General features: G+C 35.4%; 1 pseudogene; it reads left to right on the forward strand.

Annotated features, from left to right (window-relative positions):
• Window positions 1-17,737: 17,737 nt before the first annotated feature.
• LOC102739318 (proteasome subunit alpha type-2 pseudogene) lies at window positions 17,738-18,469 on the forward strand (annotated as a pseudogene).
• The last annotated feature ends 1,510 nt before the right edge of the window (window positions 18,470-19,979 follow it).

A 19,979-nucleotide genomic window follows, 5' to 3' on the forward strand; every position in this document is an offset into this window, starting at 1 on the left:
ATCATTTTCCTGCATTGGCAAGAGTCTTTGTGACCACTGTCATATGTGCAGAGATAGTGTCTACAGATACAACTTCAAAAAGGTCTCATCAACTAGAAGTTCCCATCAATTCAACCATTCAATTTCACTCTACTACGGGAATGTTGGGAAGACATACAGAAAAATTTAAGCAATCACATTATGACCTGATAATCTTTGATTATCCATGGCAAAAAAATGTCTGAGACTTGTTAAAGGATGATTCTGCCATTTGGCACCACCTAAGGATCCCCTTCTTGGTCACTTGAATGTGGGATATGCTCTAAGATTCTGAAATGGCAAAACAATGCATAACTTTAGATTTTCTTTATCAAGAAAATATAAAACCAATCTCTTTCTAGGGTATGGGAAACAATAAATAGAAGACAATCTCTTCCTGCACAAATTCCTTCTACTAAATATAAAACTGAATTTTAGACCTATTGAGTCATCCTTTTGCACCACATGTTTCTAATTGAATAAATACAAGTAGGGTCTCTAATGAAAAACAAATTATCATCTAAAAGACAGTATCATGTCTAAAATTTTAGGAAGCAAAATTCTAGAAATTTGTTTATTCAGTAAGTACTTTGTGCAGGCCTACCCTACATCAGGTATTAAGATGAGCTGCAGAGAATACAGTAGTAATAATCCAATGCATGTGAAACAGAAACTTCTCCCTTTCATGAAACTATTCATCTTGTGAAATAGATAAGAGATGCACAACTATAATATAGATATAACTGGTCAGAACTAAGAGAGAGTGGTACAGTGCAATACAAATTTAGGCCATAAAGAAAATAGTTTGTATTAACTTTGAAATGCCCGTTGTACCCCAGGCCTCATCAGGAATACTTTTTACATTCATATTTTGGTAACTCAGATATGTTCTAACTTGCGATGTGCAATTTTTTTTTTAATGTTATACTTTGACAAAAGAAGGGAACAATATAAGGAGAGGAGAGGGGAAGTCAGTTAAGATATCTGTTCTCTAAATGTCCCAACCAGAGAAAAACTCAATATTCTACAAATGTTAGTTACTGTGTTTATTATTATTATCATTATGTTTCTATTATTCAGAACCATACCCAAAACGTGCATCAAGTTATAATTAAGGCCTTTATATTCTGAATAAAGGTCAACATTTCCTAAATTGTATTTCTCAGAATAGTAATTCTATGAAATATTTGCGTTGGAATTATATTTTAAAAGAAAATTTTCTTTCAGTGTCAAACATTTTTGGGAAATGCTAGGTTAGTTCCCCAGGGAAGATGTGCCAGACTTTTCTGAGCCTGTAATATGATTCTCCAACTAGGGAACACAACAACTGCACAACTTAGTTGAGTGTAGAATTATTTTTCTCTCAGCTCATTAAAAAATATTTTTTCTAAGGTGTGCAATTCAAACTCCTAAGAGTCATCTGTCAAATCCAAGATGGGGATAGCCAGAATTCACTCCACTGCCTTAACTGGCTAAGCCTATTTTAAACCACTAACTAACTAACTTTTCTTTATTTCCTTCTTTCTTTCTTCTTTCCTTCCTTCCTTCTTTATCTCTTTTATATTTTGCTCTGTTGATAAGACTTAGGGGAAAGTCCGATGACACATCAGATTGCTTGAAGTTAGTAGGTAAGTTAGAGTTTTCCCAGAAGATCAAGTATTAACAGCACTAATGTCGTTTTTCTTAGGATAGGATAGGGTCTGAGAAGATGACCAGGTTCTGAAGAAGAGAGAAGATGACAAAAGAAAGGCATGAATTTAGTTTGTTTTTCTCTCTGAAATAAGAAATTAAACCAGTACATTTTATAATACAGATAGAGAGAAATATATGATCAAAGTAGAAGTTCATACTTGTTCTTGAAAAAGAGACAGCTGAATTCTAAATAGGATTGAAGCACGACTTAATGAGATAATATTTCATTATGTATCAGACTAAGAATTATGCACAGCAGGATACTCTGTTGATGACAGTCTTTCTGAGTCTTGAATTCACCTTTTATTTCCCTTTCTATCATTCCACCTCATCTCAATGTTCTCTTATGTTGCTGTGACTCAACAGTATATTGGTTTGAGTAGCTACTAGGGCTGGGACTTAGGATGAGGGGAGTGAGATACCTCAGAGACATTTAAGCAGTGTCAAAAAAAAAAAAAGAAAAAGAAGTAATCAAGATAAATATTTCAATAAATTTTTAAAATCAAAATTAATATTAAAAGTCCATGATAAACAAAACATCATAATTTTGAATAAAGAGGATCAGAGTACTGAGTTGTCTTTTGCCTTAGGCTCCTATATGGCTCGGCATGGCACGGGTAGCTGCCTCTTTAATCAGAATTTCCCTGGGCTGCACTCTGTTAGTCTCACACCTGAGGACACTTAGCTTGCAATAGTTGAGTTTTACATAACCTATATGTGCAAGCACATTTGAACACAAATTGTTTAATTCAGTTGCTTAAGGTGTTATTTTGCCAACAACCATTAAGTATTTTGAAGCTGGTTTAAACTGATTTTCTATTTCTCTAAATTTGTGAATAGGCATACCTCGTGACGAGATTGATGGAAAATGTAAATATTGCTCATTAATGTTCTGATGGAAACTTCAAAACCCAGAAAAGTTAACGCAAAGTCAAAGAAAGAGCGCCCGATTCTGAATACCTCCAAACTGCCTTTTCCTCTCTGAGTAAACATGCATTCTGGCAAATTAAAAGCAAAAATCATGATGCTGACTTTTCTTCCCTTATAAACATGTTAGACCTATTTTGATGATTTTTCTAGAGGTTAGAATGAGGGACATGGTTAGTTTAGTCTAAAATAAATTCTGTGAGCCATTATTCTACTGCCCTCTATTGTTAAACAATGAATAATAATGTCCTTGAACAGGGTGAAATAGAGAGTGAAATTTCTTTCACAAAGCAGCCATATATCTGTCTTCTATATTTGTATTGATAACCTAGAGTATTCCCTAGAGGCAAAACATATGCAGTTTGTCTTTGGAAATTCAAAATCCATTAGGAAAAGTTTTTATTCTGGCATACATACTTCAGCACACAATATGACAAATTAATAAGTTTATGAAACTTAATTTACTTATTTTAAGAAAACTAGTATATACATATTTAAAAATACCTGTGCAATATAGAATGTGCACAGAAGAGAATAAAAGTCCCCAAATCCTATACCCATAAGCACTAGTGATATCTGATGCTATACTTCCAGAGTTCATTGTACACAATTCTACTTAAAAAAAAAAAAATTCACAGGGGCTCCTGGGTGGTGGAGTTGGTTAAACATCTGACTCTTGGTTTTGGCTCAGGTTGTGATCTCAGGTCATGATCTCAGGGTTGTGAGATCAAGCCCCACGTTGGGCTCTGCACTGGGTGCGGAGCCAGCTTAGGATTCTCTCTCTCCTGTTCTGCCCCTCTCCTTCTGCCCCTCCCCACTCTCTAAAAATAAATAAATAAATCTTTTTAAAAAAAAAATCACAATTATTTCTAAGTCAACTTTTGTTTCCACTCATTCTAAAAGGCCTTTTCTTTCCTTCTGGCTTAGTTCCCTTCAATATCTTAAGTGTTCGATTGATTAAGCAAATCACCCATGAGGACCTATGCTAGAAACAATGAGGACTTGTATAAAAACTACCCAATAACTTTGAGCAACATGTGACAGGCACATATAAAACAACCGACTCAAGAACACTAATGGTGACATACTGTAAAGAACTAAAGAAATGAAATGCAGAGCAGCAAATGTAGGGCAGCTTGCATCTGCTGTGAGGATGGTTATGAAAGCTTCCTCCATTCCTGAGAAAGCATGAATGAAGGGCATGAGAATAACATTCATGCAGGTATCAGGTGAAGACTGAGCAAAAGTAATGATGGGTTGTACCACAATTGAGAATAAGCATGATTCCTACTGAGAAAATAAATAAAAAAAAGAAAAAAAATGACCTGACTTACTCTAAACGGTGAGCTCCTTAAGCACAGTAACTATTTCATAGTGTTTATGGCGTTCTCAGATCAAGATGCAGCACACAGTAAGCAAGAAGAAATATTAAAGAGAAAAAAGGACCCAAAGGAAAGGAAAAGGGAAGGAAGAGATAAAGGTAGTATAGGAGGGAAAAGGAAGAGAGAATGATGGGGAAAGCAGAGAAGAAAGGGAGAATAAAGAAGAAGGAAGGAAGGAAGAATGGAAGGAAGGAAGGAAGGAAGAATGGAAGGAAGGAAGGAAGGAAGGAAGGAAGGAAGGAAGGAAGGAAGGAAGGAAGGAAGGAAGAATGGAAGGAAGGAAGGAAGGATGGGTGGGAGGGAGGGAGGGACCATGGAAGAGAGGGAAAAGGGAGGGAGAACCGTAGGGAATACCAAGAAGTAGAGTATTCATATATTCAGATATGTATGTTACTTTATTTGATAAAGAGCACAGATAATAAAAATGTTACAAATGCAAAAAAAAAAAAAATGAAGCTTTAAATCTTTAACACACCAAGCAGACACTGAAATTTGAGCAGGTGAATAAGATGAAAATTTGGTTTTGGGTGGTATGTGCAGGTGCGCCATAAATATATGTTGACATTACCTGATCAGAATGATATTTGTAATAACACATTATTGCTAATGATAATCTTCCTATAAGTGTACTGTATGGGATAGCATTTCCAACACTCCCTAGCCTGCTTACTCTGTCTGCTATTCACCACCCATTTATTTATAAAGGAAACATCTATCATATATCTTATGTGTAAGGGGCATTATTCCAGATCTAACAAGAAAGCAAAGATTACTTATTTATATATGTACTTGTGCTGTACCTTATTCCAAAAAAGAACTGAAACAAGAAGTGTGATTACTAGATGATTACTCCTTTTAAGAAGGTTATGATTTCAGTAGGGGAAGATATGCATGCATAATAAAACACAAAATAAATAAATTAAACATTCGGGTGCCTGGGTGGCTCAGTTGGTTAAGCAACTGCCTTCGGCTCAGGTCATGATCCTGGAGTCCCTGGATCGAGTCCTGCATCGGGCTCCCTGCTCGGCAGGGAGCCTGCTTCTCCCTCTGACCCTCCCCCCTCTCATGTGCTCTCTCTCTCATTCTCTCTCTCTCAAATAAATAAAAAATCTTTAAAAAAAATAAATTAATTAATTAATTAAACATTCTATGAAAGCTCAAAGGAGGCTAAAATGAATTCCAAATTGCCAGATTGAGGAAGTCTTCATGAAAGCCATGGTATAAAAGTAGAGGCATGAAGCATACCTAGAATTCTCAGAGGCAGAGGGGACATACACATACTGGGCACTGCCCATAAAAAGTGAAGTAGTTGACCAGAAATGTGATGTTTCAGGGAAGAACAAAGTATATGGTGTGGCTAGGGTACAGGTGGACTGTACATAAGTAAAAAATGATGGTGATGTATTTGCAGCACTAGATGATATTAGAAAAAATAATGTATTTTTATTATTTTGTTAATTAAATTAAATTATCATGCAATAAAATTGACTTTGGGGCATATATTTCTTGGCTTATTCAGAAATGGAGCCTAGTAGACAAACAGTAGAGACAGAGCAGGATCTGGCTCTTCTTGAATGTTATTAGGTGTTTGGAGCCTAGGACATGAGTTTCAAACAAATGAAGCTGATCCTGGCATCAAAACCCCTTACCTTTAGGAATTTATAGAATAACTCCTCTTGTTCACCTGACACGTGTTTGATTGGAGTCTACCCTGGATGCCTAAGGAACATGTATCCTAGACTTCTTTTTCCATATAAACCCCTATATAACTCTGCTTCTCCCTTTCCCTCTGCCTTCTCCCTCCTGCTCATGCTCTGTCTCTCTCAAATAAATAAAATCTTTAAAAATGATAATAATAAATGATAAAACATAGACAAAATAAAATACAGGTCAGAGAACTGAGTTGGGATCACAAAGTATTTCTTATTCAAATGATAATTTTTCAACTCTTTCACATGTCATTAAGCAATAATTTTCATCACAACTTTCCATATAAACCCCATATAAACAGTCATTCATTCTCCTTTCCTTTCTGAGTCTCTCAGATAGTCCATCTGCTATTCTCTACCTGTCACTTACTCTATTTGAGGAACTTTGTTTTTACTTTCTCTGACTCACATTTGATTTCTATCCTGTGCAAAGCCAAAGACCCTCTTGGCTGGATGAGACCCCCTCTGGGTCCTTGGACCCAGCCTGTCTACATCAGTTAAAGTGCATGTATTTTATAGAGCATCTTAACACATACCTCTGTATTATTTCCATATCTTTATTTTTCTTTGCCTCATTTTTTAGCCTTTTAAAAAATGTATTCATTCTTTATTATATGTCTTTTTATAAGCCACCTGAAATGTTCCTGGAATAAGTTTAGGGGGTAGGATAAAAGAGACAGAACACATAGTTACATATAAGTAGTTAAATAGGCAAAGAAATAGATTCCTTCCTGGGATTAAAAACTAGGGAAGTTATTGAATTCTCTCAAAGACATTTCTAGTTTACCTAATCAGATTTATAAGTATGTAGTCATAGGAAGGGAGTGAGGATAAAAGCTTGTCAGGAACAGAAAGAGTCCTAATTTTTTCCCTCACTATCTCTTTATAGGTTGGATTATTTTGATGAGTATTAAAGACAGAATGGAATCTGGAGCATTTTAATCAGTAAGATTCACATTCACACAAAAACATATGCACTTGCTATCAATTCAGACAGAATGTTTGCTTTTCCACTTTAGGGCAGTCTGGTATACTGACTGTAATAAGGAGACCTGAAAGCCTTAGGGTAAAAGGTGCCTTGTAAATAAGTATTATTATTCCCCCAGGCTCTGAAGAGAGGTTCTGGAACATCAACCAGAGTTTAATTAAAGAGTCTCAGCACTACTGAAAATGTCTCTAGCAGCTTTCTCCTGCCTGCTTGAAGAACTGTCCAGCAAATGAATCACTGAAAACCAATGTGGCATTTATGCTGTAATTAGTTCAAATAAACCTGTAATAATATGGCAGACCTATGACTTCCACTTCATATTTTCTTTCATATCTGGCTCCTTCAGAACAATGAAAATTTTCCAAAAAGATGATAAATATTAAATGCCAAAGACATGTCTCTTTTATTTCCTCACTACATCATGTATCCTAAATCTTAAAAATCAAGTATCCTAATCTACAAAGGCATTATTTTCTACAAAGCTAATCAGATAACAACTTAGGAAATGATATAAGAATAAACGCTAGGGGCACCTGGGTGGCTCAGTCAGTTAAGCATCTGTCTTTGGTTCTGGTTGTGATCTCCAAATCCTAGGATTGAGCCCCCCAACCCCCCAGCCCCAGTCATCAGGCTCCCTGCTCAGCAGGGAGTCTGCTTCTCCCTTTCCCTCTGCCTCCTCCCTCCTGCTCATGCTCTGTCTCTCTCAAATAAATAAAATCTTTAAAAATGATAATAATAAATGATAAAACATAGACAAAATAAAATACAGGTCAGAGAACTGAGTTGGGATCACAAAGTATTTCTTATTCAAATGATAATTTTTCAATTCTTTCACATGTCATTTAAGCAATAATTTTCATCACAACTTCATCTCATCTTTATGTGGAAGGAGACTTGTAGGAAAAAATATTGCAATGGAACTTAATATATAACACTAAAACTTTAACTTTACAAATAAGACTGTCACCTTCATTACGCCTGTGTTTTTTGGGGGGAAAACAATGCATTTTGTTGAATTTATTTACATTATCTTTAGTCAGATGTTCCTGACAGCTTTAAATCAAACTTTAATGTGCCATCTATTAAAACACACATCTTAAAAAATGCTTGCTGATCTAAATTTTACATTGAATTGATGCTTAATTTCTCTTCAAAATACCTTTTATTAATCAATATTTAAATGAAAATACAATTTCACATCCTGCTTGTGGCCAAAATTCTAATTCTCATTACCCATGTTAGTATTTGCTGAAGATAATTAAAGGAAGAATGAGATATCATATAGTCCTTCTTAAAATTCACAATGCACTTTACAATAATGACTTCAATGTGTCTCCATGCACCAGAAAGCTTATACAGCGACTATTCAGTCTCCTCCACTTTCCAGAGATGCTTCATCAATACAAAGAGGAAAGAAAAAAAAGAACATAATTTGAGCAAGAAGGTAAGGCTTTGAATGCTTAAAAAAAGAGAGAGGGAGAACAAGAAAGGAAAGAGAAGTTGTGTTGGGCTCTGAGCTATTGTGAAGGAAACCAAACCAGGCGAGTCAAACAGAGTGAATGATCTCAAGGGCCAGCCCGGATGCTTGCAAAATGTCAGAAAAAGGCAGTGTGTGAGGGACATGACGGGAGACTTAAAAGGAGCCTGGTGTGACTACAATCTATAAGGAGATCTGATGCAGGGACAGCTCTTCTTCCCTTTCTTTTTTCAAGAGTACGTATATTTTTTTTCAAGTATATATATATATACACACACACACACAAAGACGTATATGGATATATATATATATATATACATGTATATGGATAATAAAATAAATGATAATTACACATTCATGAAATCCATACTACAATTGTTAGGTAAATCCCGAAAACTGAATCCTAAGTGCTAAATAAGCAGGGAAATTAGAGGGCTTGGATATTTCCTCAGAGATGGAATCAGCATTCCAACATCATCTTCTGAGAACAATTACTATTAAGTTCTTTTATTATAGGTCAGTTCTCAAAGTGCAGTTTCTGGACCAGCATCCTCAGCCACACCTGCAAACTTAGAATTGCAAATTCTCAGGCTCCACTCTAGACCTATTGAGTCAGAAACTGCATGGGGGAGTTCAGCAATCTGCATTTTAGCAAGCCCATGCGGGTTCCCGATGCATGCTAAAATTTGAGAACTGCTGATCTAGATACTGTGACACACTGAAACAATCCAGAAGTAACTGTTCATTTATTTATCTGTTTCGTAGGCAACTACAAGGTGTCAGGTACTAGAGATATCATGAGCAACGTAACATGGTCGCCAACCTTGTGAAGTTTATAATCTAGAGATGACAGACAAGCAAATCATAAACAAGCAAAATAATATTAGGAAGAGAATTACTTTAAATGGCAAGAGCATGGAAGGTCTTTCTAAGGAGGTGATAAAATGTCTGCCTGTCAAAATATGGTCTGTGGATCAACATCTACACTACTTAGAAGCTTCTGTGAAATCCAGAATCCCAGGGCATATTCCAGACTTACTAAACCAGAGTCTGCCTTTGAACAAAGTCTCCAGATATGAGGTAATTCATAAGTACAATAAGAAGCACTACTGTAAAGTAAAAGAAAAAAAATCTAGGTGGGGTTATAACTTATTCCAGTCAGATATATGTTCACATGCAAAGGCCTTGTAACCAGAAAAAAAAAAAGTATTAATTTTAGGTCTCTGTGGAATTCAAACATTTGTTTCCATGCAACCAGATTTCACCCCATCAGAAGCAGAAGAGAAAAACTATTCTGCCACTTGATGTTACTAATACCATAAAATGATAGCTCATCACCATTCAGTTTTTTTCAGTGAATTCCAGAATATCTCTTATAAGAAGTATCTATAAGAAACCTTAATTTCTTGACCCTTATTATACTTGATGACAGGGCTGTCACATTCTGATTAGCCATATGGTTCAGGTTATATATGACCATGCATAATTAGACTGACTTGTGGTAGGAAAGAAGGAAGGAAGGAAGGAAGGGAGGGAGGGAGGAAGGAAGGAAGGAAGGAAGGAAGGAAGGAAGGAAGGAAGGAAGGAAGGAAGGGGAAAAAAGGAAAAAGAAAAGGAAAGAAGAAAAAAGAAAAAGAAAAAATAGATATGGTAAGAAAAAATACTAAATAATTGTTTAAAATTAATTTGAGTACTTCATCTGGTTTAAAATTTTGGTACTGCAATAACTGTTACGATAAATTGTATTCTCATTTTAGACAAAACCTAACTTTATTCAGAGATGGGGGTTGGTTTCAGAGAGTTAAGCTTTTTCTGGTTCTAAGTTTACTTAATGTGACATTAAACTTTTGATACAGAGATAACCAATATGAGATACAGAAAAAGAAAGAGAATGAAAAGCTGGCAAATAATAATATTAACGGTCCATCTACAGATGACTACTATAAGATATCTACCACTGAACTAAGCACTACACATATATTTAGACATTTAATAAGACAAGAATCCTATAGGATTTGTATTCTCATATCCCACTTTTCAGGTGTAAATCCTAAGACATAAATGATTTTCTGAGGTTTATACAGTAAAACACAATGATAGGGCAGTGTGGCAGGGGGTAGGTGTGGTTGTTGGACTGAGTGGCAGATTTCAAACTCAAAGCTGTATGAAAATTTCAAAAACTGTTTGAAATACAAACTTTTCCAAGTTTTACATGTTTTCATACTTCTATTAGGATATTACTATACCCAAATGTAACTTACACTATTCCTTTACTTACATAAGTGAATTTCATTTTATATCAGTTCTACAAATGAAATTTTTTTCTATTGATAGAAAATACACCAGGGCACCTGGGTGGCTCAGTTGGTTAAGCATCTGCCTTTGGCTCAGGTCATGATCCCAGGACCCTGGGATCAAGCCCCATCAGCCTCCCGGCTCAGCAGGAAGCCTGCATCTCCCTCTCCCCCTGCCCGTGCTCTCTCTCTCTTCTCAAGTAAATAAATAAAATCTTTCGTGAAAAAAAGAAAATGCACCAACAACAAACTAAACAAAATAAGAAAATACATCAACAACAAACTAAATATTGCTTGATTCTATCTAGACATTGTTGGTTACCTGATGCTGAAGACCATGAATTATTAGGACCACTCTAAAAAATAAAAATCATCTCATTTTCAAGGGAGTTAGAGCAACAATCACCAGATTAATGCTTTCTCAAGATAATTCTGGTTGAGCAAGAATTGAGCAGGGAGTGGGGAGGTGAGTGGAGGGATGGGGTAGCAGGGTGATGGGCATTAAGGAAGGCACATGATGTAATGAGCACTGGGTATTATAAGCAACTGATGAATTACTGAACTCTACATCTGAAACTAATGATACATTATATGTTAACTAATTGAATTTAAATGAAATAAGGAAAAAAAAGAATTAAACAGGGAATAACGTCCCCATCTTTACTATCATTTGATGCCAATTTCATAAATCACTTAAAGCTATTTTATGATTTTTTTCATTTATTTATTTGAGAGAGAGAATGAGAGAGAGCAAGCACATGAGAGGGGGGAGGGTCAGAGGGAGAAGCAGACTCCCCGCCGAGCAGGGAGCCTGATGCGGGACTCGATCCTGGGACTCCAGGATCATGACCTGAGCCGAAGGCAGTCGCTTAACCAACTGAGCCACCCAGGCGCCCCCACTTAAAGCTATTTTATATGGTCAGAGTTGACATCTCATATTCTGAGAACTACTAGATGACCCTTGAGCTCTGGGCCAACTTTCACTATCCATCACACCATTTCTGACAGTACTACATAGAGGTTGAGAATCAAGACCTGGGTTCAGTCGTGATCTGCCAAGTATTAGCTGGGTGACCTTGGCCAAGTAACTAATTTAAGCCTTAGTTCCCTAAAAATAATAACTGAAGGCAATAAAAATGTACACTTGATAGCATTACTGGGAAATTTAAAAGAGTAACAACAGGTGAGATTTAGGATGGCACTTAGCACACGGTAACTGCTCAGTAAGTATTGCCACGAAAATAATTATTATTATTTGCAAATAGTAGCATAACAGGGAGGAAGCACCAACTTTTTAAATGTATGTTACTATTCATTTGCAAATTAAACTATGAAATGACAAGTAAGGACATGTTTTTGTTGCAGATTTTAAATATGATTTCCATCACAAGGTCACTGTATGTAAATGGATTATTTGTATGATTATATAAAAAATGCATGCTGCATTTTGGGAGTAAATTTGGCCTTAAATCAGTGTCAATGATAATTGGAGTTATTTGATCATCTCAGCATAGACCATTGTTTTCTTTTTGTTCCTGCTACCCACCCTCCTGGTTCCTCCTCTGCCATCTTCATCACAATGATATATTGCTTAGTTCGGTTGTCATGATGACATGGCTCAAAACTTGTCAGTCACATATTTTAAAATTATTTCCAATTCTTGAGACCTACTCAGCAAACCAGAAGAAGAGATTCATTTTGACAAACCTCACAAATCTCAAAAAAAACCCAAAATAGATTGTTTTATTAATAGGACTGTATGTAAGAAGCACATTATATAAAAAAAAATAAATTTTCCTTACTGGGTGTGATTCAAATTATAACATTCAAATGGCTCTTTACTAATCCAACCAACCCATCTGAACCTCTGTCTGCTATGTTCTCTGTTCTAGTCATTGGAATAAATAATATATTTAGGGAATTTAAAAATACATAATATATCAAGGCATTAATAAAAAAATTGGCAATATAAGAAATGGCTTGCACCATCTCAGTCAGTGATATAATAGCTAAAATTAAATAATTACAGTGCACTTGGGTTCTGTTCTAAGCTATATTATATGTATTAACTCACTTCATCCTATCAGCAAGTCTATGCAGTAAGTAATATAATTATCCCCATGTTACAGATGATGAAACTGGTAGAGAAGAATTAAAAAAACAGTCAAATTCACACAGCTGCTAAGTGGTGGCCCAAGATTAAAACTCAGTCTTGTCAGTGTCTGTGCTCCTAATGATCTCATTCATAATCTTACATAATAATAATAACTTTTAAGTTTCCCTACATAAACCTGCATGTATATTTATATCGATTTTTTACAAAAAACTCTTGTTATTTTTGTTTTGTTAATTGCCTAAGTCATATATGTTATAATGGATGGAAAGCAAGAATAAATGGGAAACAGTTCTTTCTGAAATGTATTCTCAAATCTTACCTACTACAGACCTGACAAAATAATTGAGTCTAGCTTGCTTTCATTGTAATGAGGCTTTTTTTCCATCACGAGTGTTAATTATCGAGATTCATGCCCCTGAAAGCAAATTTCTTCTAGACTGATGCACCTCAAAGTGACCTCAATTAATTCTATTTCCAAGTCAAGCACCTTCTCTGAACTCCACTTAGATGTCTTCTAAACTTGAAATCCATTCACATTTCTTCATATGAGAGTTTCTGTGCTTTCTTTTTGACCATCCTAATGACTAATACCAGCCTCTAATAGCCATCTTTTTCCATGCTTAGCAGGAGAACTATGGGCCTAGAACCAAACGACTAAGTGTCATCACACCTAGGTCAGCCCATTTTTTTTATTCCTAATCATGTGCAAACTGAAATGTATCAGTTCGTCAATTATCAGTTAAGTATGCCACAAAGGTGTCTAAGGAAATGGCACAATTTTGGGGGATGATCATAGCACTGGGTTCCATTGTTGTTGTTTTTTCCTCCACAAACTCCCTTCCACTAAGGGAGTTCTATTACCTAATTCTTCTGCCAAAGTCCCCTGACCCCTTCCAAGATTCACATATATTTTCATAAAATAATCTTCTCTAATGTAAAATGTAAAAAAAAACTAAAAGTAGTGATAGAATAATCAAGAAAATAAGAGAAAAATTAAAAGAACAATGATGATAACTGAAAAAAGAGAAAACAAATATTGACTACGTTTGGTATTATCTGTGTCCATCACCAGGTAAAGTACTTTCCATGCATTGTTTCATTTTATCCTCACATAATCCCTATGCCATGAATGCTGTTAGTGTGCTCATTTTACAAATAAGAAATCTGAAGTCCAGAGTACTTAAGTTGCTTGCCTAATGTGATACATTTTAGTATCAGGACTGAAATATAAATACAGGTCTGTCTGATGAGAATAAGTTATTTTAACTCTTTAGCTAGTAAACAATAGAATTGAATGTCTGCAAAAATAACAGCTCATAAGCCTGAGAAAGAAGTTTGGATTGAATTTTTAAAATGATGTCATATATTAAAAATAATAGATTAGAGTTAAAGTAATATCAGTACTTATGTTCTATGTTGCAACAAAGTTAATGGAAAATTATACTCATGATCAGAAACACAAATTACACCTTGCAGAGTGATGACTAGTTGAATGCAAATGAGCCTCACTTTGCAAAGTGCCTATTGAAGAGCTCAGTGTTAGCAAAAGTGAGATGCTCATCATTGATTAGAAAAGACCTTAGCATTTGTTAGGATAAAAATAAATTATCAACAAGAACTTAAGTCAGTGCTATGAGGTAAGTTATTTTTTACTACTAAGGTGAGAAGTCAAAGTTACTTAAAAGCTTGCTGAGCAAGTATACAAAATGCATCACATTTTCACATTCTGGATGATGGTGCTTGGTGATGAAAACCCATACTCGAAGAGCATTTTATTAGCAATGATTAAAAATACTAGTGTTTATTAACTCAGCTGTAGTTAGGTAAATACCACAGGCTGTGGTAAATACCACCAGAGGCTGTGTCTGCATGATAGAACAAAATATTATTCAAGTTATAAAAGGAGATTTGGAATTTTGCTGTGCCTTCCCAGCACTCTGTGTGTGCATGTGCGTGAGTGTGTGTGTGTGTGTGTGTCCTTGCATAAATCTACTGAATTAACTGTTTTTCAACAGTATTTCCTATAAGACAAGTTGCTGCATTGCAAAGAACTCTTAATGGATATTGAAAAGGTTTATGTACTAATCCTGGCTGCAGGCTTATTTGATTTCCTGTTTCTTTCTTATCCATAAAATAAGAGTTTGGGTATTATGATATCAAAATGCCTTAATTTTAGAACTCAGTGTCTAGATCTTCAACTCCCCACAATCATAGACTGGTTGTTAGCTACTAAAAGGCTAATGGCTAGAAGTCATTTGGAAAAAATAACTTCACATGCTTTAGGGATCTCATACTTCAAATGTTCAAAATCAACTGGTTATCCGTAACCTACCTGGTGGCAGACACAGTGCTACGTATATGCCATTGAATTCTAATTGTCACAACTGGATAAATGGAAACTTAGAGAAATTCTAAATCTTCACAAATGGATAAGTAGAAACCTAGAGAAATTGTCCACTGTCACACACCTAGGGAAGGACACACAATAATTGGAATATTCTCATACTAAAAACAAAACAAAACTGTCCTTTATCTGAAATTCAAATTTAACAATATGTCCTACATTTTTATTTCCTTATTCTTGCAACCCTACTCCAGGTTCATCTTATTTCAAAGCTTGTGAATTCGTTGTCTTCTCCTGAATTTATTGTTTTTATGTTCATTTATATTTTATCACAAACTTTCCACAAGAAACCTATGGGGAAGACTGCATTTTCCATATATTGCTCTGAATGTAGATGGCATTAAATACTTCTTAAGGATGAATGAATATTATTTGGCAGGGGGCAATTTTTCATGTTAATATAGAAGATTTGATGGTATATAATCCCTAGGCTTTGTACTGGCACGTAATAAGTGTTTAAAAAATGTTTGCTGATGATGTTTTTGCCAGTGTTATCATTATTATTACTGCTATAAGAATCAACTAGACTATTTAAGATTAAGAGACTTTTGCATGCAGAGATCTATAAGGTTTTCCTAGAGAAAGAGCTTCATCGTTGAAATTCTGTCACATCTGATAAACAACTTCAAATCATTAGTAAAACAGAAAGAAAACAGAAAATGTTGAATCAGAGAATAAAATGGTCAAATTTGGAGGGCTAATAATGGGACTCTGAGTAATTTTACTAGACTATAAATGCCTTAGGGACCATCATAGAGTAGGAAAATAAAAATCTGTTTAACTCACTAAGATAGAATCCGTTGATGACCATAGTAGTATGTTTAAGTAATCCCCACTCTTCCCTTATACATAGGGAATAGTAAGGCATGCAGGAAAGTTTGTATCTCAGATTTATCTCTTTCTGACTATCCACATGACCTCAGACAATTTATTTAGTTTTTCTAAACTTTGGCTTCTCATCTTTCAAATGGGAATAATTTGAGAGCTTCTATTATTGAGTGGTTGCTACTATTAAATGAGATACATGTGCAAAATGCTTAACACATTATTAAGTAAATGCTTGCTGTTAGTATTATCGACTTTGTTTCCCCATTTCCATTCGAAATACTTTGGAATTCTTTAGTGTACAACTTGAAAGGTGATTTGAGTGTTTTTGATGAAGCGTATTCAGCTGGTTAAATCTGTCAATATAATTTGTGGCTGTAGATTTAGTCTAAATTTCATATACCCTAATATTTGGACTCAGTTAGGCCAGATTAATTAGATTTTCTGACAGCTGCCCCACAGGGCTGTTTAAGATTAATGGCTTAATGGCTTTATTCCTACCTTAACACCCTTCTCCTGAAGAACTCTTGCAGGAAACTCCAATGCCACAATGCTAAATAAAATTGATCTTCATAAATTCTTCTAAATAAAGCCCTCATATAACTAGGACTTTTTATTGCTATTCCATTCTCTGTTTCTAGTTTCTATGGGGGTTTCAATTTTAATATATCTCTGGGTAACAAATGTTCTCAAAGTTTCAGGCTACCAGCACAGAACAGTAACACCTCATTACAAGTAGATTTCACACTATTTTCTTACTTCACCTGTCTTGAGATACAATTATTAAAAACAATCAAGCCATAATCACTACAATGCTATTTAAGTGATGATTGTCTACTATAGAAACAAGAAGGAAAAAAAAAACCTGAAATCCAGAAGACAACTCAAACCATCTACTTCCTGATTCTCTCAGTGAAGCATACATAAGCACTTCAAATCATAACTTATTTTCATACTAAGAATTGTTCCTGCCTAAGAACAGAATTGCCCAAGGAAAACTCTTGGGGAGATTGCCTGGAGTAGAAGAGTGGTCAGTCACATTCACATTCAATTTACTTCTGTCTCAGGAACAAAAATACAACTAAGGCCACTGGCAACGTCAGAGGTCACTGTCTCCAAAGTCTGCAGGGTCAATCAGGTAAGAGCAACTTACAACCTACAGTTGATGCCTGCCATGTGGGAAGAAGGTCTGATGCTACAATATTTTACTTTTTTTTTTTCCATAAGAAGAAAGAAATCTAGACTTACTGTGAATTTCTTGACTTTCAAATTTTGCTAATTCACATATTTGAAATATATTTTGTGAGACACAAAAACTTGCAGGCTAGATCCAGCAAGATTAAAACTTCCGCTTAAGGTCCTGAATGATCAAATTCAGTTATTCAAAGAGATCCTAATTTGAGCATAAAATAATGGTATAGTGAGATGCTGAATCCTTTCACAGATACCACAGGCAATACCTGTGCAGCCGATCACAGTTCTTCTGGCCTTGATTGACCACTGGCTTAATGGAGTTCTTTGTAGGGAGTCAACTGTGGGCCAGCGGAACTGAACTTTTCTCCCTATTAGATAAGAAGTACACTCTTTGCTAATGCCATGTCAATGCACCAAAGATCCATCATCTTTAAGATCTCCCCTTGGTTTCCCTCCTTTAATTGCTAATAAGAGGAGATAACAGTCCTCCTTGAGTGGGTTCTAGATATTTTTTTCTAAGACTCCATTTCATATTACTTCAGACCTACAAGTATCAGAAGAACCATCAGTAATAACATGTCTGGACCTTTATGATAGTTCTATATTATTATAGTAGGTTTTTTTTTTTTTTTTCTCATCCTTAGAATAAACTATCAGCTCCTGGGAATCTTTCTGGAAACTATTAACCAAGAACAATGAACAATAGTTATCCAGTCACTTTTAGAAATGAATACTTTCTTTCACAGGAGATATTTTACAGAAACCCAGTGCTTAAAAAGACTGAAAGTGCATAGCGGCATGGGCCCAGATTACAGAGTGCTCATGCACAGAGCTCGAAAACTAGCTGAGCAATACTATCTCATTTACCAAGAACCCATTCCCACAGCTCAGCTGGTACAGAAAGTAGCTTCAGTGATGCAAGAATACACTCAGTCAGGTGGTGTTCGTCCATTTGGAGTTTCCATACTAATTTGTGGTTGGAATGAGGGGCGACCAGATTTATTTCAGTCAGATCCATCTGGAGCTTACTTTGCCTGGAAAGCTACAGCAATGGGAAAGAACTATGTGAATGGGAAGACTTTCCTCGAGAAAAGATATAATGAAGACCTGGAACTTGAAGATGCCATTCATACAGCCATATTAACCCTAACGGGAAGCTTTGAAGGGCAAATGACAGAAGACAACATAGAGGTTGGCATCTGCAATGAAGCTGGATTCAGGAGGCTCACTCCGACTGAAGTTAAGGATTACTTGGTGGCCACAGCATAATAACTAAGTGACTGAAAAATCCGGAATTTCAGATAATCCCTCTACTTAAACATGTTTAAAGTATGTTTTGTTTTGCAGACTTTTTGCATATTTATTTCTACATGGTTTAATGGACTGATGTTTTTAAAATGACACCTATAAATCATAATAAACTCTTAAATCCAAAAAAAAAAAGGACACTACTCTATAAACAGAGAAAACTCTCTTCCTCTCAACACTTTCTTCTCTTTCTCTCTCTCTCTCCTTCCAGTAGATCTTAGAGTCCTTAGAGTCCATAGTCACAGAGTCCTAGAGTCCAACAAACTTGAACTGTGAACATTTCTGCCGAGAACATAATGATACCACTTGTCTGAATCTATGACTAAACTCAGAATGTAGGAAACTGTGTATGTGTGTGCTTGTGTTATCTTATCAAATCCAATATTATTTTTATGTAGCATTTTAGCTCAGTTGGCAAGCTACTCTCTATTGCTCCCTTCTTCTCCTTAATACACCTACCTCTAAAATCTATTTTTTCCTTCTCCTCTTGCTTAGGAATGAAGCATTCTCCCTTCTGATTTCTATCTCTAATAGTTTTCTTCTGGAACTTGATCCATCAACTATTCCCACCTCTATCTATTTCACTCTTCACTCCATGCTAAAAAAAAAAAAAAACAACTTTTAATGACATGGATATTTTTAAGGCTAATCTTTTCTCTATTTCCTTCACTGCATCATTACACAAATGTACTGTATGTACAATGTTTTGAATTATGTACATTTTTTTCTTTCTTTCTAGAGAGAGAGCATGTGCAAATGGTGGGGCAGGGGCAGAAAGAGAGAGAAAATCTTAAGAACCATTGATCTCACAACCCTGAGATCATGACCTGAGCCAAAATCAAGAGTTGGATGCTTAACTGACTAAGCCACCCAGGCACCCCAACGTACATATTTTTAAAGTGAGAACTACCATACAGCCACTTGTAACAGTGGCTATTTCTTTTGGACGGGCTTGCCAGAAATATCGTTCTAGACTCCAGCATTGTTTGCATATTTTATAGCATATATTGTTCTTGTAATAAAATTTTTTTAAAAACCCATATTAATATGAAAGTGTGGTCACTATATTTTCATCAAGTAGTTATTCCTTAACCACTTGCAATTGTTTTCTGTTCCTACCAGTCTTAAGAAACTTTTCATTTGGGGTCACTACTCATCACCTATTGGCAAAACCTAAGTCTTTCTGATTTCTCCTGGATCATTTGACCCTGTGGGTCCCATTTCTTCAAATTCTCATTCTCTTATATCTCTTTGCTTTTTCAAAACTGTTCTATCTTCTGACACTGACTGAATATTCCATTTCTTATACTCATCTCTCTCCATTCTCTCAGATATATAAAAGCATCTGTGGACAGTAAGATAATTCAGTATCTACATTTTGTTGCTTTCAATCAAATACCATAATCAGATGAAGATACTAGTTTGTCAAGACAGAAGAAACCACAGAATTATTAGAAAGACCAGAGACCTATCATTTCAGACTGAAATTTCATTTAAAACACTATTATTTGCAAATAGTATGACTGTATTAGTCTTTGATCTCTACATGAAAGAATTCTTAAATGTGATGTTACTTATTTCCATTGCTTACCATGTTAACCTACTTAAACATTTTTTCCAGTTTTATTGAGATATAATTGATATA

This window comes from Leptonychotes weddellii, chromosome 7 (assembly GCF_054177405.1).
Source record: "Leptonychotes weddellii isolate Sample4059 chromosome 7, ASM5417740v2, whole genome shotgun sequence".
NCBI lineage: Eukaryota > Metazoa > Chordata > Mammalia > Carnivora > Phocidae > Leptonychotes > Leptonychotes weddellii.